The sequence below is a fragment of the Lutra lutra genome, chromosome 7 (assembly GCF_902655055.1).
Source record: "Lutra lutra chromosome 7, mLutLut1.2, whole genome shotgun sequence".
NCBI classification, from domain to species: Eukaryota; Metazoa; Chordata; class Mammalia; order Carnivora; family Mustelidae; genus Lutra; species Lutra lutra.
This window is the reverse complement of record NC_062284.1, coordinates 105,539,228-105,564,121: the sequence shown is the minus strand read 5'-3', so window position 1 is coordinate 105,564,121 and position 24,894 is coordinate 105,539,228. Positions and strand designations below refer to the sequence as shown.

Genomic DNA, 24,894 nt, shown 5'->3' with positions numbered 1-24,894 from the left:
AGGCTCCAAACAGTCTCCAGCTGCCCACTGAGAGCACAGTTACCTCGTTTTTGGAAGGAATTCCATCTTTCCTTCCCAGCTGGAAGACAACTATAGGTTTTGGGAGGACTTCCAAATGGGGAGCAGACATGAGTAACCAGTGTGCTGAACAAGCAGCGTGAATGGTCTTAAGTCAGAAAACAAATATATGGTGTTACCTTCTGTCACTGTGCAATTTGCTCCCTAGGAGAAATTCTTCCCCCACTTCTGAGCGAGTGCTCGGCAGTCTTGTCACTTTTCTGTTTCCTCTTAAGGCTGCATTGCTTGTCAGGGACAGGCTCAGTTTGGCAGTCTGTGTCCAGACACCCACGTGCTTGCTCTGTCTTGGGCATGGCTTGAATTATCCTGGAGAGGCTCCGTGGATGTAGGCAGACTTCACCTTGGACCTTCTCTCCCCGATTGGCAGGGAGGCTCCCCATCTGTCTCCTCTTGGCTTTTTCTGGAGAAATGCTATAAAGCCCTGGTTGAGTCCTTGAGGCCTGACTCTTCTTCCCAGAAACGCCCTCTCCGAAATTCTCTTGGTCTTTAATAACTAGCCCTATTTATAACCTTCAGTGCAGCAGAGGTTAGCTTTAAAAGTCATATAACCAGTGTTTGGTGATTTCTTGGAAAATTTGGATGTATGTTTGGAACTTTGCTCTGGAATATCATACTTGTGTATTGTGGTTCTTTGGTTGAAATGTCCAATTTTGAATCCTAGTGCCTATGATTTCTTTAAGATCATTCTTCCCTCTCATGAAAACTCTCTTTTAGATCTATGGTGAGAAGGGGTAAGAGCATTAATATGAGGGCAGAGCTGGAAAATCGCTGTGTCAGGTTATTGCATGATTGTGTAGTTTAAAAATAAGCTCGCTCCCCTTTTTTAAAGACTCTATCTGTCTATCTATCTACGTATCTACCTATCTCAGAGAGAGGAGAGCACATGTGCGTGCATATGAGGATGGGGGTGGAAAGGGGCAGAGAGAGAGGGAGAAACAGGTTCCCCGTTGAGGAGGGAGCCCCGTGCAGGGCTTGATCCCAGGACCTCAAGATCATGACCTGAGCTGAAGGTAGACACTTCACCAATTGAGCCATCCCTGCACCTCAGCTGAAACTGGACTTGGTAAAACTTTTAAAGGTTTACGGTCTAAGGAGGAATGCTTTTCTTTGATGAACTGTCCTTTTGCTTTGGTTAATTAATTCATCCAACAAACCTAACTGAGCTACTACTCTGTTCTTGGCACTTTGTGTGGCCCTGGGGACAGAGAGAAAAGCAAGAGTGGTGCCTTTCTTTGATTAGAGCAGAACCCACTTCAAAGGTTTCCAAGCAGGGAGGTTGAGTTTTCTAATAAGGTAGCTTATAAGAGTGTGAAGCAGAGATGTGGAAGGGGCCCTATTGTCCTACTGTCCTGCCTCCCGATTCTAGCCCCCATGCACAGCTAAATATTCTTAAGTTAGAGCTACTCATTTAGTGATTTGTTAGGCTTTTAAAAGTGATTCCCATAAGTCCTGAGGTTTTTTAATATATCAGAGTTTCTCTTATTTATTTGACACAGAGAGATCACAAGCAGGCAGAGAGGCAGGCAGAGAGTGGGGGGAAGCACGCTCCCTGCCGAGCAGAGAGCCCGACACAGGGCTTGATCCCAGGACCCTGGGACCATGACCTGAGCCCAAGGCAGAGGCTCAACCCACTGAGCCACCCAGGTGCCCCCAGAGTTTCTCTTAATATAATAATTTACTATTTCCCCAGATGTCCCTTACTTTTTTTTTTTTTAAAGATTTTATTTATTTATTTGACAGACAGAGATCACAAGTAGGCAGAGAGGCAGGCAGAGAGAGACATGGAGGCAGGCTCCCTGCTGAGCAGAAAGCCTGACGCGGGGCTCGATCCCAGGACCCTGGGATCATGACCTGAGCTGAAGGCAGAGGCTTAACCCACTGAGCCACCCAGGCGCCCCTGTCCTTTACTTTTTACTGTCACTTCCTTTTTTGATAAATTCTTCTTATCAACATGTTTTAGCACTGAGTTTCCTGGGAACCAAAACAAGGAATAAATCTTCCAAGCTGGGGTTTTTTTTTTTTTTCTCCTTCCCACTGTGGGAAGACTGTGTTTGAGTAGTATCTGGGACTAGAATTTTATTTGCTCTTCACCATTTTCTTGGAGTGATAGAAGTATATCCTAGTCACTCATAAAGTTATTACATGCAACATTAATAATGAATCAACATTAATTGATACAGTTTTCTTAATACTCTCAGGTCAGTTGAAACAGGGAAAACCTCTCCTATTTGTGATGGATTTTGTGGTAGGTAGAATAGTGGCTCCCCAAAGATGTCTGTGTCCTAATCTCAGAAACTTGTGAATGTGTTACCTTGCCTGGCAGAAAGGACTTTAGCGAGGTGATTAAGTTAAGGATCTTGAGACGGTTATTCTGGATGGTCTGGGTGGGCCCAATATAATCACAAGTGTCCTTATAAGAGGGAAGTAGGAGAGTCAGAGTCAGAGAAAGAGATGCAATGAGAGAGGCAAAGGTCAGAGTGATGTGGCCATGAGCCATGGAATGCCAGTAGCCTCCAAAAGCTTAAAAAGGGCAAGGAAATGGCTTTTTCCCCTTGAACCTTGAACCTCTAGAATGCAACCCTGCTGACACCTTGATTTTAGCCCCTCAAGACCCATTTCAGACTTTCCACATGCAGAACTGTAAGGTGATAAGTTTGTGTTGTTTTGAGCCACTGAGTTTGTGGTAAATTGTTACAGCAGAAATAGAAAACTAATACAGATTTCATTAAGTATTTCATGGGAAGCATCATTGAAGGAAGCAGAGCTGCATGACAGCTATAGTCAGAGTGTGACCAGTGTAAACTTAAGGGTAGTTTTCCTTTTCCAAAGCTTTAGCTTTTATTTTAGAGAGAGAGAGTGAGAGAGAGTGGGGGGTGGAGGGGAAGAGGGAGAGAGAGAGAGAGGATCCTCAAGTAGACTCCCTGCAGAGCGCAGAGCCCAAAGTAGGGCACAATCCCAGGACCCCGAGATCATGACCTGAGCCGAAATCAAGAGTCAGATGCTCAACCCACTGAGCCACCCAGGCGCCCTAAGTGTAGTTCTTCATGAATTATTAAAAGTGCAAAAATTGAGACCTTTTAAAAAGTAATTCTATTTAATATAATACCACTCTAATTGACCTTCTTCATGCTTGTTTTCAGTTGGTTTATTTATAGATTATCACATCCTATTTTATAATATGAATGACATTCCAAAGCAAATGCTAAAACCCATATAAACCTTTAAAAATGAACAGATTGAAGTGGGTAGCTGGGATTGGCTAAATTACACAAACTCTTTGAATAGATTATAGGTTTCATTTCCTGTGAAGTAACATGAGCAGACAACTTAGATGACTTTCCAAGCAAAGCAGTAGATTCATGGCCCCAGATTCTCTGAACCTGTTTTCTGCTCATCACATACACATTGCCTCTTAAACTTTGGAGGGAGAGAGCTCAGCTTCTTGATCTTGCTGTTGAGAGGTGTGAGTGGAATGAACTGTCTGTCATCGGGATAGAGAGAATTAGCAGCAAAAGTCCCCTGTTATGGCTGAGGTGGATTGACTGATTGGTAAATCTAGGTGCGTATAGGAAGTTGTTTATTCCAATAAGCAAAGTCAATTTCTTATCTAACAAGTTCATTTTCAAGTTTATTGGCAAGGACCCATCTAGAGAGCAGACGTGATGACTCACTCCGCTTTTAATCCTGTTATGTACTACAATAAATCACACAACTATGCTTTTTAATGTACAAAATCAATATGATCAAAGTTGAGTCAACATATCCATTTTAATGCCGAAGCATTTCCAATGTAATTAATACCTGGGGATTCTTTCCCTTTTTGTATTCTATCTCTGTCAGGATGCCTCTAGCTGTAGGTAGCAGGAACCTCAACTTAAATTGGTTTAAAGAATAAAATAATCTATTTTCTTTGAAAACAAGAATTCCAGAGACAGAGCTCTTGGGTCAGTTAACTCAGTAGCTATGCAGTCATCAGTGACCCAAGCTTTCCCATCTTGCTACACTGTCTCCCTTGGTGTGTGACTTTGCCCCAGGACTGGCCTCCTTATGGTTGCCATGGTGGCAGCTGCTTCAGGTGTCACACCCGGGGAAGACATTGTCCAGAGAAAGGAGGCTGTCTTTTCACTGTGTTTCTTTTTTAAGAGAGAGCCTTTCCTAGAATCCCCCAGTAGAATTCTTCCTGCCTCTAATTGGCTGGGATTAGGCTACATGCTGATTTCTAAACAGTTATTGCAAGGGACTGTGATCACATGGCTGGTGGGATCAGTGGGGGTGGGCATCAACTACCAGGAGATCACCCGTGATTCCTGTGTGTTTCTGATCACTTCCTTGTAGCTGATACTATCCATGTCTCTTCTATCCTCTAAGAATTCCGTGGTCAATCCTGTTAAATTAATAACCTTATTTTCAATATGTTTTGGGTTTATGAGTTCTGGATGAGAGCCCAAGGGAGGCGCTGTTCCATTTCCTTCCTCCATAGACCATTTGACCACTTTTCCATTCGGTTGATGTTCTGGATGGACAGCACTTCCAAAAGCCATCATGTGGTTAAGTACAGAATTATTACAGTTATCTTCACTTTTTTTCAAAGCCTACATCTAACATTAGAATGGGCTTTGGATTTAGGAATAGAATATTTTTTCTCTGGAGGTCTTTAAAAAACATGAGAAGTATTCAGTTAACAGACTAGGGATGTGTGTGGAAAGCAGAAAAGTGAAGAGCTCTGTGTCTCTATCTTTTCATCAGACATTGAGTGAGCCCCTACTACTACGTGTGTGCCCTATGCTGTGGAAATGCTGACTGGCTAACACATGAAGAGATAAATAACTGCGGGGCCGAGTGGTCCCGTAGAAGTGAGGTCAGTGGTTGAGCAATTCCACAGTGAGGAACTGAATCATCACTTACAAGCAGAGGTTGATTTGAGTGGCAGCCCTCTGTGAGGTGTGACCTCAAGGGGGCTTTGCCTGGTCCCCTAATTTATATCACCCTTTCTGCCTTAACATGATGCCTACTTTTCAATAGTAGAGCCTTCCTTTGGATTGAGATTGAGGGCCTTGAGAAGGCCCTCAAAAAAATGCAGATCTGCTATCTGGGCAGGATAACTCATTAAGATATTATCATTTATTTATTATTATTGTTATTAATTTACCAGGCTTCTTAGCTCATGACTTTGGATAATGTTAAGAAAAAAGAGAGAGGAACACAAGACAAATGTGTTTTGAGTTGGTAGGAAGGTAGAATGAACTGTAGGCAAAGAGCATAGGGGTTGGACCCTATAAGAACTAAGCACTTGACTATGGGAAAGTCACACCTTTAACCCTAAAACATGTCAGCTCTTCTCCGTCTTCCCCTTGTGTTCCTTTTTCTTATTCTTTGAAGACTCGTTACATGTAGCTGAGACTGAACACTTAAATATAGTCCAACATGGGCTGTGGCAACAAGGAGAAAGTGCTCCATAAAAGATAGTGGGAAGTGTGACATTTCAAACAACTCTGCACTGCAACAAATGTCAGTGTATTTTGATGTCTAACATAGTAAGCTGAGGATTGAAAGGTTGCTCAGGAAGCTTCCCGGGCTAATGTAAGTAAATATGTGTATGGAGGAGAGGGAGGAGTAGAACTGTAATCCAGCATAACCAGAACAAAGTGAGTGGCACATTGGCTAACATCTCCAGACCCGTGGTTCTTAATCTTGGCTGCCCATTGGAGTTACCTAGAGAGCGACAGAATATACTGAAGCCTGGGTCTTACCCAAGAGGACAGCTGTCCTATATTGTTCCCTTGGAGCAAGGCAGCTTCTGTTTCTGCAGTGGAGTGGAGAAGAGGATTTTAAGAAGTGTTTCTATAGTCTATGAATAGAATCCTCATTAGTAGAGATTTACATGGTTTTTAGTGATCTTTTGTATATTGTGTTCGTGTGTCTTAAGAAAACTGTCCTCCAGCTTTATCCAGTCACATAGAGGTCAAACTCAAAGTCAATATCTATGCTCTAGTTTCCCCAGAAAGCCAATGGTCACATTATAGATTCCTGAATCTGGACGGGGGAGGTTTGTCCCCAGACTCCTGTGCCTGGAGAGACTGAGCATCTTCTGGTGTATGTGTCCTAGGTGGGCATCTCCCAGTTGCCTGGGATTTCTTTCTTTCCTTTTTTTTTTTTTTTTTAAGATTTTATTTATTTATTTGACAGACTGAAGTCATAAGTAGGCAGAGAGGCAGGCAGAGAGAGAGGGGGAAGCAGGCTCCCCGCTGAGCAGGGAGCCTGATGTGGGGCTCCATCCCAGGACCTTGGGATCATGACCTGAGCCGAAGGCAAAGGCTTAACCCACTGAGCCACCCAGGTGCCCCGGGATTTCTTTCTGTCCCGAGCTGGTACCCAGGGTTTCTGGATTTGAAGGTAATGCCATTCGCCCTTTCTTTGGAAAGCACCGAATTATTTTTTCTAGTCAGGAGGAGCAGAAGATTTAGGTGCAGACCTCCTTTTTCACATAGTCAAGTCAAGGCACCCGGATGTCAGAGTTTAAAATAGAGATTGTGATCCCTGCCTTTCTCTGCCTCACGAGGATGAGCCCATAAGAGAAATGAGGTCTGCAGAGGAGGACACCTTCCAAGGCCAAGATATTATTTCTTCAGAGATCTTTCCATTTGAGCTGTTGGATTACCTACAGGTTAGTACTAGCTGGAGATTCCAGGGGAGACAAATTTGTCCGTATGCCTGTGGTAAAGGATTCAGCAAACTCAGGATTTCCGTAGGCTTGAAAGGCACTTATTTCCTGAATTTTCCATTTACTTATTTTTATCCTGTTGTATTGTAGGTATTTTTGTCAGAAGCCTTAAATCCTCTTTTTAGCACGAGGTAGGTTATAAATAGGTTAAATTCATAAAAACGAATAGACTTCCTTCCCGCTGACCATCTCCAGCTGTGCTCACAAATGTCTCCTGAGGACCACAGAACAGAAATTCGTATGAACCGGAAGTCAAAAGGGGAGCTGGCCAAGCTTGCAGAAAGTCAGGTGCTGGCCTAAAAACCATTTAATGTACCTTGTTCCTGCCTTTCTTCTTGACGTCTGTGACACTTCTGATGGGCAGTTATGTGTATTGGCTGCAAACTTCTGTGTTCCTTTAACACAAGAAACGTTAAGCTGTTTGGGAAGAGGAAAAGATTGATGGCATGTAAAATTTTGTGGATTGTGCTAAATGTTTTTTAAGACTGATACCTAACGACTTTTCAGAGCTGTCTGTAGGACTTTTGTACCAACAATCTCAGGCTGAACTGAGGCTCCAGGAATTCATTAATTCCAAGAGTCATTGACAGAACTCAGGTCATTAACATGCACGCACGCACACACTCATCATTCACTTTGCCCATGTTAGCTGTGGGATGCTGTGTGTTCCCTTCTCCTCCTAAGTTTTCTTTTGAGAAAATGAGTGAGGGAAACCCACAAAATAGAGTTAGTAAAGAGTGTCTCTACAGCCCAGATGTAGCCACAGCTCTCTATGTTCAGAGTGGCTAACTCCCTCAGGCATAAAGCCTCTCTGGGGGTATTTCTGTGTTGAGGAGGGGAAATCAGTATTGGTTGTTAAAATAAAAATCTTCACACCAGCTGTGTCTCTCTAGTAGTAGGTTCTGCATGATCTAAAAGAACTGCCAACCTCTCAAGCTGGCCTCAGGAAGCCAAAGCTATTTTTGAAATTCAAGGGATTAGTGGTGCAAAGCAGAAATGCAACCCAGCAAAAGGGAAGAAGGGATTAACTGTTAAAACAAGGAATCAGACATTTAGATCAAGTCACTTGGAGATTCAACAGTTCAGGGGTAGGAAGCATTTTTTGTCTCTTCCATATATCACTGGTATAGTCCAGGACCTGCACGATCTGCCTGGGTCTCCTTTCCCATTGTACTTTTCTTGGCTTCTCTGGGTCCAGACCTCTGCTTTCATCAGACAGTTGCCACCGTCACCAGCGCATACGTTTCCGCAGACCTGCACCTGTCCATGCGCAGCTCTTGCTGAAGCCTTTCCTGGAACCCCTCACTCACTCTGAGCCCGCCTTTGTGAAAGTTGCCCTGCAGTTATCATCAGGATTGCTCAATTTCCATTCAGCGCACTATCTCATTTTGCTTATTTTTGGGGAGCCTCACAACACCTAGCACTCAGCATTGAGTACTGTGGATTGCTTAAAAGGGGGTTCTCTTCCGGCTGGTAACCGTTCTGGTCCTGAAACGTTCTATCACCACTGGGAGGAGGGATGGGTATGCTTTATTGTGCTCTGCCAGTTAAACAGTAGTCCCTTATGTAACTATCCTGAGTTGCAATATGGGGCCAGGGTGAGGTTTTTAAATGTAATTCATCTCGATTAACAGAAAAAGCATTAACTCGATTCGTGGACAGAAGTGGTAACTGATCAGGTACTGAGGGCTTCCTGTGCTGCCTATAACTGTTATTAAGCTTAAAGATCATATGGCAGGTGGAACTTCATCTGAAATTAACTTTCTCTGGTTCTCTCTTCTTACCCCAAAGTAGTTTTTACATCTCCAAAGCCTTTAGTAATGCACTAATTATAGCATGCCTTTGGGTCAGAAACCATACATAGCATTTTGAAAGCCAGGTTTTCTGGAACATAATCTGTCATTTTATTTTCTTTTTCCAGCTTTATTGAGGTATCATTGACATATAGCATTGTGTAAGTTTTAGGTACACAGTGTGTTGATTTGATGTACTTATATATCGCAAAATTGATTACCAATGTAACGTTAGCTGACACCTCCATCCTATTGCATAACTACCATTTCTTTCTTTGGTGAGTAGTCTAACATTTTAGACTTTTTTTTCCCCCCCAGAATGAACTTTGAGTGATTCTACACTGTGGAACTGATCAGACCTTGGAAATATTGGGCCATTTATCTTCATTGTCTCAGCATCTGAATCACATGGAATCAGATGATTGCATTCCCACAGTGATCTATCATTCAAAAAATTTCCAAATAGTGAATTAGGAGGCATAATGGAGATAAGGCCTTTGTAGCTTCTACCAAAGAATATAAACAGCCATAGTATCAGCTAGGTGGAAGTGAGAAATTTATTGAACCTGATTCTCCTTGCTACTGAATCAGAGCTTCCCCCAGGCAGAGAATCCAGTTGTCTTTTTATATCTCACTTCTGGGTGCAGGAAGATTATAATAATAATAACAACAGTATTTTAAAAGCTCTAGGGTCTTGCTTTGAAAAAAAAAAAAAAATCTCTTTTCATGTCTTTAATGCCCTGTAGGAGTTCCTAGATACTGGGTTCTTGTGTCAAAGTTTCACTAAAAATAAATTTGGATGATTGATTACAGAGATCCTTCTGGAAACCTACAGTCAAATATCTTGACTCCAAATTATTCATCTTTATTTACACAGTGATCTGTATAAGATAATAGACTTAATGCTTTATAGAAGCTGAAGCCCTTATCTGTATTTTCATAATTAAATTCCATTGAATTAGAATTAGGAGGAAAAACACCTTTTTTTCATTAGGAATGGATTTCTTAGGTGAAAATTCAGCAGTCACTTTTCCTTTGGAGAGCTAGAGAAGGAGTCTTGGAACTAAGCCAGAAAATAATCTCTTCATCAGCTATAGTTAATAAAAACATTAATAAGGCACATTACATCTGAGGAGAATGCTGTGAGCTAATTCCTTCAGAATCAGAATGCACTTGTAGGCTCAGTTGGGAAATTATGGTGAAATAATCCAGTAGGCTCTTCTGAGAATTATTATTATTATTATTATTATTTTAAAAGATTTTATTTATTTATTTGACAGAGAGATCACAAGCAGGCAGAGAGGCAGGCAGAGAGAGAGGAGGAAGCAGGCTCCCCGTTGAGCAGAGAGCCCGATGCGGGGCTCGATCCCAGGACTCTGGGATCATGACCTGAGCTGAAGGCAGCGGCCTAACCCACTGAGCCACCCAGGCGCCCCTCTTCTGAGAATTAAATAAGAAGAAATACTGAGAGAACTGGGGAAATTTTCAAGAAGAAATTAAGTATAAATCGTCCTTTTTGAAAAATATAGAGGGAAGTAAACAAAGGTGGTGTTAAAATCTTCCAATTATGTTAAAACAAAATTGAGAAAGTAGTGGAAACAGTGTCCTTATCTCTTGATTTGAAGTTAGATGATGTTAAATTAAGGTGAATTACTTAATCACATGTTATTGGTGTGCTGTACTAAGAATCTAGAATATTTGAAGTCTCAGACATTATTTGATCACCAAGGAATGCACTTGACTTTTGCATTTCAGAAAATAGAGCAGTTCGGTGGTTTTCGCCTGTCTCCAGCTGAGACCATAAAAGAAGGACGTGAAAGCCTCAAAGCCAAGCTTAGTGATTAGGGGTGGCTGAAGTCAGCCGGTGAACTTGTTCTTTTCATTTCAGCATTTGAGAATTAATAACCACAGGGTTCTGCTTTTCTAACTCAGAACTGTTCTGCTTTTCTGTTGGACAAAGGATTCTTTCACAGAACCTGGCACAAAATATAGATATATGGTCAACAAGGGGTCCCAGTTTCAATTCATGTGGAGCATCTTTAAAATAAACTTCAGAAACATACAGATTTTCAAGACCCAGGGAAGGAATTGAAAGTGAAGGAGTGCGCACCTCTGAGGGAATTTTGATTTACAGCTTCCATCTCTAAGTTTTCCTGCAGGGCTGAAATATTTCTGAAATAATGGGATTTGATTTTTAGCTGCTCCTTTTGAAAGAGGACAGCAACTGTTTGGAACGGGATGGATTTGATGAATCCTTGGGGGTAAATGCTCAAAGTAATGTTGGTGACTTCCAACCGCATAAGGTCTGATATGAAATCAGCCAGAGGCAGCAGGTGAATGACTACCTGGGTTTGTTTATCACAAGCCTGAGAAAGTATCGCACATCCTGTGGGACCAAGACCTTGGGCTTCCGAGCCCTGCCATGTGGGAAGCAGATGGGTCAGGGAGGCCATGCACAGAGAGGTAAGGTGAAGAGTTGTTGCCACGTAGGCTTTACTGTTCAGGCCTGAGCCACTGAACCCACAGAGACAACTCTTTGGCTTAAGCCACTAATAAAAGTGGGCTGGGGCAAACCAAGGGAAAAACTACGACGCTGGGAAGTTTGTTTTCAGAGGAATCTTGCAGCCTTTTCTTCCTCTTTCTCCCTGGTCACCATCCTCCTCATCCTCACTTTGCACTCTTCCTTTGAGCTTGGGTGGCACCCCTCCCCCTGCCCAGGACCTCCTTGGCATCCAGAGGGGCCTTGGTCTTCTCTTAATTCCTTTCTCTGTATTGAAACACTCTTTTTCGAAGACCTTGGTTTGGAGACTTTTTTGAGGGATCATCAATAATTCATAGTTGTTAAAAGATACATTTTAAAATTAGAATTAATCATGCTTCTCATTCAGCTATAAAATGAAAATATGTCACAGATTTTGAAAACCTCATTAATTAATAAAGGAACCAGACAGATGCTACGACCAGTTCAAAGCAGAGATCAAAGAATCATAAATTTACATGGACTCAAGGACCGTTAAAATGAATTTAGAAATGGACGGAGGGTGACTTTTTCCCTTTTTTTTTTTTTAATCTAGAGAAGAATTATTTGTATTGTTATGGGTTATTTACAACTTAAAGAGTCTAAAATAGTCCAAAGGCAGTGCAGAACCCTAATGGAGTCACAAAACTTTTGGAGGCTTTATCACACCATTGCAAGGATATTCAATAGTCTCTTCCTTATTCTAAAGTTTATATTTTTTTCTAACACCTTCAGCTAAGACTACCTTATAACCCTAATGTGTTTGGAAACCTGTCTACCATGAAAGAATACTTGTTAACTCAGAGAACTCAATGGTGGACTTTGGGTAAGTGTGAATGTATCTGCTAGGGAAGGCCAGCTGCTGTAACAAATAGCTCCCAGCTCAGTGGTTAAACACAATGTATTTCTTACTTGCCCTTTCACCGTTCCCAGTCACTCACTCAGTTACACTTCTGTCAGGTGTCTCCACATCTTTCTGGGCCTAGGCAGCCTCACTGGATGCTGCATGCAGCCAGAAGGCAGGAAAGAGACACAACCTGGGAACACTTTGGCTTGCAACGGATTTATTTTTCTTCCACTCAGATTCTGTTGGTGAGAACTAGTCACGTGCCCCATGGGCCAGGTGGTCATGGTGGTAGTGAATGTGCCTTAGCTGAAGCAAAAGGAGCTTGATGGACACTTTGCATTTTCAGGAGTCTGTTTCTAGGGGCAAGTCCCTTAAAAGCCTAACCCCAGAAAACTGTTGGTTGTTTATAAATTATTGCTCAGTCATTAGTGATGAGCTGAACATAGTGTCTGTTCTCCAGGAGCGTGTAAGTCATGGGGAAGAAAAGTCTAGATTGTGAGGCAGGATATGACATATGCTGTGGACAAAAAAAAAATGCTCTGAAGGTACTACAGGGTGGAAGACTAATTTCAACCAACAGGAACCTCAATGGGAACCAATGGGAAACATTAGAAACAACATGTAGGTTGGCAGTTGAGAGCCTAGAATTTGGAGTTAGGAAATCGTGGATTCAAGCCTTCACTTTACCACCACTGACCCTGGATGAGTTTTTAACTTTTCCGAGCCTTGGTTTTCCTAACTCTAAAAACGGCATAAGAACTCAGTGCATAGGATTTTTGTAGCATTACATGACTAAATGTACACGTGCAAAGAGAAGCAAAAGTTATTTATATGAAACCTTTAGGGTTAGGTTGTTTCAACAGGCAGCAGAGGGCAAGGGGTCTGCTAACAAAAGGCCCGTGGGTTCCATTCTTTTCCTGCCTCCTTCCACAGGGAGCTTTTATATATGGGAGTTCCTAATCAGACTATATTTGAGAAAAGGGAGTCAATTACCAACCATACATTTGAAAACCTAGATATTTTTGAGAGAATAATAGCTGAACTGTTTAAAAACCTGACAAGGATTTCTAGCAGCCTTTGCTGATTTGTTCTTTCTTTCCCAACAGTGGGTGCCTGCACAAAACTCAATTAACTGTTTAGTTTAGCTGCTGTAGTGTGAAGTGATTGCCTTCCTTAGAGACAACATAAATAATTGGTCAGTTTTTCACTTGTCAGGCATTGTTTCTTCAAGCTATAGGTAAGGTTTCTGTTTCTTACTCTCTATTTTTCTTTTCAAAGATTTTACTTATTTACTTGACAGACAGAGATCACAAGTAGGCAGAGAGGCAGACAGAGACAGAGAGAGGAGAAAGCAGGTTCCCTGCGGAGCAGAGAGCCTGTTGCGGGGCTCGATCCCAGGACCCTGGGATCATGACCTGAGCCGAAGGCAGAGGCTTTAACCCACTGAGCCACCCAGGCGCCCTTTTACTCTACATTTTTGCATGTAAGGTTTTTTTTTCTCTTGGGTTCATTATATATTTTCATTTGGGGAACATGTAGAATAATTACAGAATGCTGTCAGGAAAGAAAAAAAATCACAACATGACTACCTTCAGAACATTTAACATAAATGCAGTAGCATTAGGATATGAACTTGAAATTTGAGAGTGTTCTCTACTACTTAGTTTCCTCATATAAGTTCATATCCAACTTCTCTGCATGAATGTCTTAATATTCTATGTAGCTGAGCATAATCCTTAGGAAAAAGCAGGTGCAGTGAACATCAACATGCTTACAAATTATCTGGGGATCCTGATAAAATGTGGGGTCTGATTCAGTTAGGTCTGGGGTGGGACCCAAGATTCGGCATTGTATGAAGCCCCCAGGAGATGTCGATGCTGCTGGTCTGTGGCCCACACTGTGAGTGGCAAGAGCCAGTGGACATAACTTTTTATTGGTGAAGTTGAGGAAGCCTCACTTGGGGTCCAGAAGGTCTTTTTAAAAAGGAGTTAGAAATTCATGGTATCTGCTTCATTAAAGCTGCAGTTGGTTTGTCCTCCCAGAATTTGTTAGATCCTTAGACTCACTCATTTTGGCCCTATTTTAAAGTTTTAATATAATTTCACGTGTTGTTTTGTTTACTCTCAATGATGGTGACAAGGGCATTTCATCTCTCTCTGCCTTGCTGTCTTTAAAAGTGAAAATGGCCTCATGTGTTACCTGCTGCAGAGGAGTGATGTGGATGAACTATGCCATTCTTTTTTTTTCTTTTTTTCTCTATGCCATTCTTGACTAGTATGTCTAACTTTACTTACAAGTCTTACCATGAACCCAGCTGCTCAGATCATTTCCATGGTTATTAGTTCTGCTTAATGGAAGTATGGAATTTTAGGACTTCCTCGTAGCTGGTTAGATTGTAATGCCAAGGAAGTCAACCCCCAGCTCCATTCAGGTAAGGATCACATGCTGAATCCTTAAAAAAAAAACAAACAGAAACCCCCCTGTGAATGTGCTGTTTATCATAGGAGAGTCCCAGTCAGAGCAGATTGGGGTAAGGGAAGTCCAACCTGCTCTTGCGAGAAAAATATCCAAGTACCTCTTCAAAGTTTTTAATGAGCACCTACCTTTTACATAGCATTCTGTTTTTTTTCTTTTTTTTTTAAAGAGAGAGAGAGAGCATGAGCAGTGGGGAAAGGGAGAAGCAGGCTCCCTGCTGAGTAGGGACTTGATGCAGGACTTGATACCAGGACCCTGAGATCATGACCTGAGCCAAAGGCAGATGCCTAATGACTGAGCCACTCAAGTGCCCCTTACATAGCATTTTTATGGGCATGTAAATGTAGAATAAAATTAGCAGTAGTAGCTCTCATTAATTGGATGCTTGCTCTCTATCTATATTGCTAAGCACTTGATTTACTTTGCATTGAGTTTCACAGGTAGTTATTATTATTCTCCATTTACAATTAAGAAAACTTCAGGGTGTGCTTCTGATCAGAATGGCTCCCAAATTTCCATGGTCTCAAAATAGCCGTGTTGTTTCCAGGCATCACATCTCAGTGTGGTGATATCCCGCAGAAAAGAGACATTTCCTTCTCACAATCTTTTTGAGGAAGAAAGACCCACAGGAGCTGCTCACAGGTCTTTTTTTTTTTTTTTTTTTTTCCTCCCCCAGTCCCATATTGGCCACGGTTGTGTCATATGCCATGTCTAAACCAATCACTAGCAAAACAAATGGAACAGTGTTGGTCCCAGTGAATTAGGCCTGGGGTCAACAGAATACAGCCTGTGGGCCAAATCCAGCCTGATATCTGTTTCTGTAAATAAAGTTTTATTGGAACACAGCCATGCTATTTGTTTACCCAGAGTATTCTTGGAGGCTAATGCGTCGACTCTCACTCTTGACCTCATTCTTTTCACTTCGGGATGTTTTTTCTATCAGTTCTCACTCTTTAAAAAAGTCTGTGGTTGCTTTCACCATAGAACGTCAGAATTAAGTGTTTGCAACAGAGACCTTTATAGCCTGCAAAATACAAAATATTTATTATCTGGCCCTTTACAGAAAATGTTTGCCAACTACTGGCATAGGAGACCTGTCAGGAGCCATTCCCTGCACCAAGGAAGGGCCTCCATGGACAGAACAAGGGTTCAGTCAAGATGGAAGGACTAAGTGGCTGTTGGAGAGGCAACCTGCAGTGACTATTCCAGAAGGGGAATCTTTTTTCCAGTGAAGCAGATGTGCTCTGAAGGATGTTTGTGTGGGAAGGTAGCTGTAACAGTGACAGGACAGTATCTTAGACTGAAGTCAAGTGAAACGGATTAGGTGAAAGTAAAAGTAGAAAGGAGTGATGACGCCTAGGTCTTGGCATGTGAGGGATTATGAGCAGTTCTTTCAAATTCAGGTCACTCAGCCAGTGCAGGGTCCCGTGTAGTTCTCAGGGGTCACGTGACAGGGAGCAGCAACAATGGAGCAGAGCAGTTCCTAAGCTTTTGCCTTGCCCTGATAAGAGTTTTAATTTCTGAAGACAAAAGAAACAAGAGGAACTGTGAATATGATCAAGTCGCACTGGTAGCCAAAATATGAGAGGTCATGGCCATTTCATTTCTGAGTAGGAGAGAGTGCTGGGTTTACTTAGCCAAACTTCAGGACTCCAGCAAAGCAAAAAGAGAGCTGAGGGAGAAGTATTATCCCTACCCATTAACTCCAAACAAGTACATACCTCGTGATTGGTAGTAGTTACTAGAAATTTCTGTTCTATTATACAACTGAAAATAAACCTGATGAGGAAGCAAAAGGTGGAATTTAAAAAACCAATGTGGTTTCAGGAGGAATTTGGATTTCAGAAGAAGAAGATGACAGTGTGTGTGTGAGAACAGTAGAGTCAGGAATATGTAGATTATATCCCTTGCTAGCTCTGGCAACTTGAGAACATTAGTTAACCTCTCTGAGCCCCAGTTTCCTAATTTGTAAGTTAGGAGGATAATATTTAGCCGTACAGAGTATTCTTGGAGGCCAACGCGTCGACTCTCACTCTTGACCTCATTCTTTTCACTTTGGGATGTTGTATCTATCAGTTCTCACTCTTTAAAAAATCTTCTGATCTTACCAAACCTTTTATAACTGGTGTGTCATTAAGAACTAAATGTGGTTTAGCCCAGGGCCCTTAGCTTATTTCCTTGGGCCTTCCCTGTCCTGCCTGCTCACCAAATATATAACACCACCAAGTCCATGGCCCCCTCACTGGGCTTATGAATGGTCTAGGGCATTGGCTGTGATGTGGAGGGCCCATTGGAGTATTCCAAAGGGACAGAACAAGATAACAGCATGGCCAGATGGGACTGCTCACTCTCTGCCTGGCTAGCAGCAGGCCTTGGTGCACACAAAACCAAGTTGTGGTAGGTGGCTCCCAACAGAAGGAACCAGCGGCTCAAACCTGGCTTCAGCAAGGCAGATGGTCTACAGGTGGTCAGTAGACACTCTCAGGTGAATCCTGGGCACTCAGGTGATGCTCTTTCAAGTCCCCCCCAGCCGCCAGGTCTGCTCCTTATTCCCTTCTTGGTCAGCTTCCATAGGACCATCTTTCAAACCTCCAGGGTCCTATTTGTTAACTCTCTTCCTTTCTAAGCCCTTCTTGCTTCCAGCTCCGGTACCCAGTTTTATCCCTCCTCCATTTTCCAAAAGTTTGTTCTCTTTCTCTCTCTCTCTTTTTTGAAACAGCCTTATTGAAATAAAGTCTACATATCATAAAATTCACTTGTTTAAAATGTACAATTCAGTGTGCTTGAATGTATTTAGAATTGTGCAAGTATCACCATAATCTAATTGTAGAACCTTTCCATTACCCCAAAATCACCTTGAACCTAACAGTAGTCACTCTCCCTCCTGCCCCCAACCCCTGCTGCCCCTCAACCCTAGACAACCAGTGATTTACTTTCTGTCTATAGATTTGCTTATTCTGGACATTTCTTATGATATGCGGTCATTTGTGACTTCTTTAATTTGGCTTCTTTCTGGCTTCTTTCATTTGGCGTAATAACATTTTTGGGGCTTATCCATGTTATAGCTTATATTAATACGTCCTTCCCTTGTCTTGTTGAATGATAATCTGTTGTACTGATATATACCGTATTTTGTTTGTCCATTCTCGTATTGAGGAGCATTTATGTTATATCTACTTTTTAGCAATGATGAATGCTGCTGCCAAGAACATTCATGTACAAGCTTTTCTGTGGACATACGTTTTCATTTCTCTTATGTAGATTCCTCAGAGTGAAATTGTTGGGTCATGAGGTAGCTTTGTGTTTAACATGTTGAGGAACCGCTGAACTTTTTTCTGGAACGGTCACACCATTTTGTATTCCAGCCAACAATGTATGAGAGTTCCAATTTCTCCACATCTTTACCAATACTTGTTATTGGTGTGAAGTGACATCATTGTGGGTTTTATTTTGAATAGCTTTACAGAGCTATAATTTATATTCTGTACAATTCACTCATTTAAAGTGTACAATTGAAATTTTTTTTTAGTAAATTCCAGATATGTACAACTATCACCATGGTCGATTTTAGAATGTTTTTATCACTTCAAAAAGAAACTGTTCAAGTTGTAGCTTTGATTTGCACTTCTGCAATGACTAATGATGGTGAACACTTTTTTCATGTGCTTATTGGTCATTTGTATATCTTCTTCGGAGAAATGTCTTTTCAAATTCTCTGCCCATTTTTAAATTGGGTTGTCTTTTCAGTATTGAGTTTAAGTTCTCTGTATATTCTGGACTCATAAACCCATATCTAGACCTATATCATAGACCCATATCATAGACTTATTCTAGACCCATATGAGCTATGTGACTTAGAAATATGTTCTCTCATTCTGTCGGTTGCCTTTTTACCCTTTTTTTTCTTTTTAAAAAAGATTTTATTTATTTATTTAAAAGAGAGAGTGGGAGAGAGCACACACACGAGCTTTAGTGAGGGGCAGAGAGAGGGACAGGGAGAAGCACACTCCCTGCTGAGCATGGGACCCAACACACAGGGCCCTGGGCCTGACACGGGGCTGACAGGGGCCCTACAAGGGGCTCCTAGGGGGCTCGGTAGGGGAGGAGTTCCGGGGGGGAGGTGTTCAATGCAGGGTTCAATCCCAGAGCCCTGAGATCATGATCTGAGCCAAGTCAGACACTTAACCGACTGAGCCACCCAAGTGCCCTGCCTTTTTATTTTCTTGATGGTGTCATTTGAACCACTGAAGTGGTTAATTTTGAGGAAGTCCAATTTATCATTTTTTTCTTTTCATTCGTGCTTGTGATTTTGCATCTAGAAAATAATTTTGAAGGTCATGATGATTTACTCCTATTACAGTTTTCACTCAAAAAAATCCCTTTGAGTTAAAATTTGTGTATGATGTGAGGTAGTCCAAATACATTCTTTTATATATAGATATCCAGTTATCCCAACACCATTCATTGAGGACTTATTTTCTTTTTCTTAAACTCATTTTTAGGAGCAGATTAGTGTAATGTTAGCAAATGGCAAAGATGAAGCAGATTCTTGCAATGCTATTTTGCTTTTGTCTTTTTGCCAGGGAACATGGTCTTCACACAATGAGGAAGAATAAATATTTAAACCCTAAAAAGGTGAAGAGATTGTAAGACATCAACTATTTTAAATGGATTGTAAATATTGTAGATAAATGATATCCCAGGATAGTATCTAAATGTACTGTTGCAGCTTCTTAACTGCTAGCCTTAATATTTGTGGAAGAAGAGTAAAGGGGAGAGGCACTTATAGGCTAGAGAGAGTCAAACAAAATCTTAATTTACATCAACAGAGAATGGTTGGCTCTAGAGAGTACACATAGGAAAGCTTGGGATATTAAACCCAACAAAATTATCTAAAGATAAGTAGATGTCTCCTGTATCCTTGGAAAGGAGTGTTCACTAGAAGCCTGGGTCAGTTCACTCTGAATTAGTAACACCAAACTAGCCTCAAATGTTTGTTTCATGGGACTAATAGACAATAATACAGACACAGTGTACCTAAACTTGAGCAAACATCACGTAGCTCACAGGTATCCCTAGAGACAAAATGGAGAAATATACTCTGCATTTAAGAGTGAAGTCAGCTGGGTTATGAGCCTCATTGTTAGAACTTGACTCATTCAGACCTTTTAATAATATCTTGGATGAAACTACAGAAGGCATGATAAAATGCTAGAAGGGATACATTGGATGACAAGGGTCAAGACTAACAAATAACTCAGGAGACTGGCTAGATCTACCAAGACGAAAGTTAAGGGAGACAGATGCAAAGTCCCAAACTGAGATTCAAATAGTTGACTACTCAAGCTCTGACTAGAGGAGACCTCATTTAATAAGAAGTATTTCAAGTGGGAACAAAAAATCTTGAGTGTTAGAGTTGACAGCGATCTCATACCGCATTAATGTGTGAGTTGCCTTTGAAGAGGAGGGATCATTTACTGAAGCCTAACATTTGGGAAGAAGAAAGTAGTGCTTTCATAGTGCCCTTCCTTGTCAGTCTTCATGTGTCAATCTCTGCTGGGGTTGGGGAGTCACTGAAGGCTGTCGGTTTGTGGGGGTTCTTTCTCTCGGTTCTGAAAATAGTGGTACAAATTGGAGTTTCAGGTTGAAATAAAAGACACCCAGTCCATTTCTGTTACTGAGCATCTTATGAAGGGAGGAAATGTTGGATTTCTTTCTTTCTTTCCTTTGTTCTTTTCTCTTCTTTACTTTTCTTTCTTTCCTTCCTCCTCCCTGCCCTCCCCCCCCCCATTCCTTTAAATAACACTGGATAACAGTGATTCTTAGGAAAAGAAAGGATAATGACGATAATGACTAGAAGATCTAAGGGGTTATTCATCCCTGACTTCATTCCCTAGTGCTTTCCATGCATAAGGGCATCTCTTCCATTTACATGAACTTTGAGACCTGGAAACTCATTAGACCGCTTAATGATGAGGGAACTTTTCAACAACAAAATGATAGCATACACTTCTTCTTGCGTGTTTTATATGTACCACGTATTGGCTATGATGGTAACATAGGAAACCTGATTTAATCCTCACAATAACCCGAAGAGATAGATAGTAACATTTTTTTTTCCATTTTCCATTTGAAGAACTTGAAGATCAATGCTGTATATCCATCCAGTATGTGGCAGAGCCACGAATGAAACCCACATCCGTTTGGTTGAGAAAATGCTGCTCTTAATACACAAATCCAAATTTCCCTCACAGTTTTGTGAGCCCTTTCCAGTACCATGCTGGAGCTAGCTCATGCTGAATTACAGGAGTCGATTGTTAAAGTTTCAGGAATTTTGTAAGCCAATTGTTAAGTCCAGCTGTTACTAAAAATCAGATTATATAAACTTAAATAAATTGTAGTAAAACCATAGTTAAGTGCACTTAAAACTCCACTTTCTAATTATTTTACTACCTTTTACTTTTGTCTGTGTTCTTGAGGTTAGTTACATCTGTATGGTGGAAATATTATATATATATATATATATATAACATAAATAAAATTATGTTATATATATATAACAACATAATATATATATTATGTTATATATTATGTTTTATATATATACATATATATAAACAACATAATGGCACACCATTATATAATATTTCCACCATACAGATGTAACTAACCTCAGTGGTGTGCCATTATATAATATTCAGCATCACCCCACATTCAGTGATGTTCTATTGGTAGTTTGAAATTGGCTGTAGGGAGAATATTTATACCACAGAAATAGGTAAGTGTTACAAATCAGGATTTGATTTACTGTTTTAAGTGATGGAGAAAATGTTAATAATGCAGACTAAACTTTAAAAAGCATGGTGAATCTAGTGCCAGAACTGAGGACAGCTTCAGTTTGATGAATGTAATTTGTATCAGGGTGAGTAACAGTTGAACAGTAGATCACTCGTCAGATTTAACATCAGTAAATTTATTGGGAAAAGCGAAAAGAGTTAGTAGAAGGGGCTGCAAGTCCACGTGTCAAATCAAAGATGAGTTGCAACCATAGGCTAGTTATAGGTAGAAAAATGAAAGTGTTCCGTGAGAGTCACTAGGCTATAAGCATTTACCAGGATATCACCGCCATCTCTGCATGTTTGGTCTTCAGTGGAAATAAAGGACTTTGACCACCCTGCTACTCTGGCATTCTTCCATAATTTTCTCTTCTTTAGGCAGAATAACCTGTGACTCATTGATCTTTTTGTATAGGTTTCATTTTCCATGTTTTCCCTCAGCAGCCTGCCTTTAGGCAGGAATCTCTTTACCTGAGGTATGCAGAATGAGGTACATGACAGTATTCCAGAAAGGAGATTCCCCATACTGGGTAGGAGACCTGCCTCACCCGGGACCCAGGATGGTGCCTGGAATGAGCAGGACCTGGCAATCTGGAGACCTGGCTTCCTGTCCTGCAGGAGGTTGTCCCCATGAGTTATCTTAAGCAAAAGTTATTTAATTCTTTTTTAAAAATTTTAAAAATAAGATTTATTTATTTTAGAGAGAGAGAGCTAGTGTGAGCAGGGTGTGGGGCAGAGGGAGAGGGAGATGGAGAAGGAGACATGTAATTTCCCACTGAGTGTTGAGCCCTACACGGGGCTTGAACTTGTGACCCTGAGATCATGACATGAGCCAAAATCAAGAGTTGGACACAACTGACTGAGCCACCCAGGCATGCCAAAAGTTATTTCATTCTTTTTTTCTTTTTTTTTTTTTAAAAAGACTCATTTACTTATTTAATGGAGATTGAGAGAAGAGTAGGGGGTAAGGCAGAAAGAGAGTCTTTTTAAAAAATTTAAAAAAAATTTTTTATTAACATATAATATATTATTGGCCCCAGGGCAGAGGGAGAGAGTCTTAAGCAGACTCTGCTCTGAGCATGGATCCTGGCACGGGGCTTAATCTCATGACCCCGAGATCATGACCTTAGCTGAGACCATGACCTGAGCCGAAATCAAGAGCCGGATGCTTAACCAACTCTGCTACCCAGGGATCCCAAGTTATTTCATTCTTAAGCAAAAGTTTGAATTAAGGTGAAGTCAAGAGTTCTCTGTAAGCATAAACTCTGCATTTCAATGGCTGCTGGTTGAATTAGGCTACTAAGTATTGGACTTCTTGGTTTATCAAGAGAAATGCGAATATAATAGAATCTCCTCAGTGATTCTGTTTGGAGGTTTAAGAAGTGATACTTCCGTAAATTTGCACGATCCTCTTAGAGCTTACTAAATATTTAACACATATTACCTTGTGAGTGATAAACGGGGAGCTAAACGGGGAGCTATTAATATCCCCATTTTACTGCTGGGAAAACAGGGGCTCAGGGACGTTCATAACGTGTTCCAAGAGCAGAGCTGGTTGGCAGAGAAGCTAGGTCTGGGAAGGCCAGGTTGTTTTCTCTATCTCCAATATCCTTTCTCTTCAATCTGCTTATACAGAAAATTGCATTGAACTTGTCATCATCTATCTTCTATGCACAAGTTGAAGAAAAAAAATTCTGCCAAGGGTAAATTGTAGCTTTAATTTTTTTTTCCCCGAAGAAGTAAATAAATCCATCCTTTCTGAGATCAAGCGAGGAGGTGAAGAGGAGATAACAGTGGGTTGCTTGCTAAGTAATTGCTTTAGACCTCAAAGGCACTGAGCATGCCTGTGCACACACTGGAGTGGGCGTCAGTTGACTGAAAGACCTGATGAGGGGACAGCAGCTCAGGGTGGGTGGTTTGATTTTTTTACTTTACTTCAGGCCATAAAACTATTCCTCTGTAAAATCTGGGATTCTGTAAGCATTTGAATCTATAACTTGGGATATGTTTGGCTATAAAATCACAGGCAATATTTGCCTCTAGTATTTTTTTTTTTTTTTACACTCTGTAGCAGATTGGCTTTAGTGACAAGGCTAACACTGTGACTTCTTTTTTTTTTAATTTTTTAAAGATTTTATTTATCTATTTGACAGACAGAGATTACAAGTAGGCAGAGAGGCAGGCAGAGAGAGGAAGAAGCAGGCTCCCTGCCGAGGAGAGAGCCTGATGTGGGGCTCGATCCCAGGACTCTGGGATCATGACCTGAGCCGAAGGCAGACGCTTTAACCCACTGAGCCACCCAGACTCCCAACACAGTGACTTCTTAATGGAACAAAGGGCACTAGGAAAATAACAGGGTTACATTATTTTTGCAAAACAACGTAAGCATGTTTTCTTATACTCTTCTACATTTCCTGATTTTTTTTTTAAGATTTTATTTATTTGACACAGAGAGAGATCAGAAGTAGGCAGAGAGGCAGGCAGAGAGAGAAGAGGAAGCAGGCTCCCTGAGGAGCAGAGAGCCCGATGCGGGGCTCGATCCCAGGACCCTGGGATCATGACCTGAGCCGAAGGCAGAGGCTTTAACCCACTGAGCCACCCAGGCGCCCCTACATTTCCTGATTTTTCCCCCACTCACCACTCACTTACTTTGGAGTTGCTGTATTTTTATGGGCCAGATTCCCAAAAAGGTGGCAACTTTTGAAAGCCAAATGTAGACATGGAGGGGGTATTCAGATAAAGAGGAGCTTACACTAGCAATACATTTCCTCTAGCGAGGCATTTCTCCCTTCCTTCCTCCCTTCCTTCCTTCCTTTTTTTGAGAGGGGGTTGGGACAAAGAATCTTAAGCAGACTCCATGTCCATCCTGATGCAGGGCTCGATCTCACAACCCTGAGATCATGACTTGAACTGAAATCAAGAGTTGGACGCTTAACAGCTGAGCTACCCAGGTGCCGCTGGCAAGGCATTTCTGTGAAAGCCATTCCCCCTCCTCATTCAGCAAGGTTCTAATGAGCCAGGAGTCGGTATTGAGGGCTCTGCTCACTGCCGTGGGATATGTTAATGAATAACACTCACGTTTCCTATTTAAATGGAGATAACGGTCTCTAAGACTCATTATGCAGGATGATAGGGTGACACCTGAATGCCCTGGGGTCTTGTCTCAGGTACCACCTGCAGTCTGCCAAGTGAAAGGTGACTCTTCCTCCCTCTTAGCAGTAGATGGCGCTGTAGTCAACTAAAACTACAGGAAAGTTCTGGCCAAGGGGATTCTAGTAGAGGAAAAAGGAAAGGGGCACTAATAGCTATTCAAATGAACAGAGTATCTAGCGTTCGTCCCCACCCCAAACTGAAATCCTTTACAATATATGACTATTTATTATCTTTAATAGCATATGTCCGGTAACGGTCAAGTCTCTTCAGAAAAAAGAGTTTGATTTGGAAAACCATTTCATTCCATCTTTCACTTATTTACCAATTCATTCATTCAAGAAATACTTACTAGGCACCTACAATGTGTGAGGCGCTTGCCAGGCTCTGGGCTTACAATGATGAATAGTACAGACAGTCTGACTTTATGGAGTTTCAGGCCAGATAGGAAAGACCGGCAATTAAAGAGGTAATAC

At 41.4% G+C, this 24,894-nt stretch overlaps 1 protein-coding gene across 2 annotated transcripts in view; it reads left to right on the top strand.

Annotated features, from left to right (window-relative positions):
* Nucleotides 1-24,894, top strand: part of ARMH4 (armadillo like helical domain containing 4) — a 115,975-nt gene that overhangs the window by 39,899 nt on the left and 51,182 nt on the right. The gene's annotated exons all lie outside the window — the stretch shown is intronic.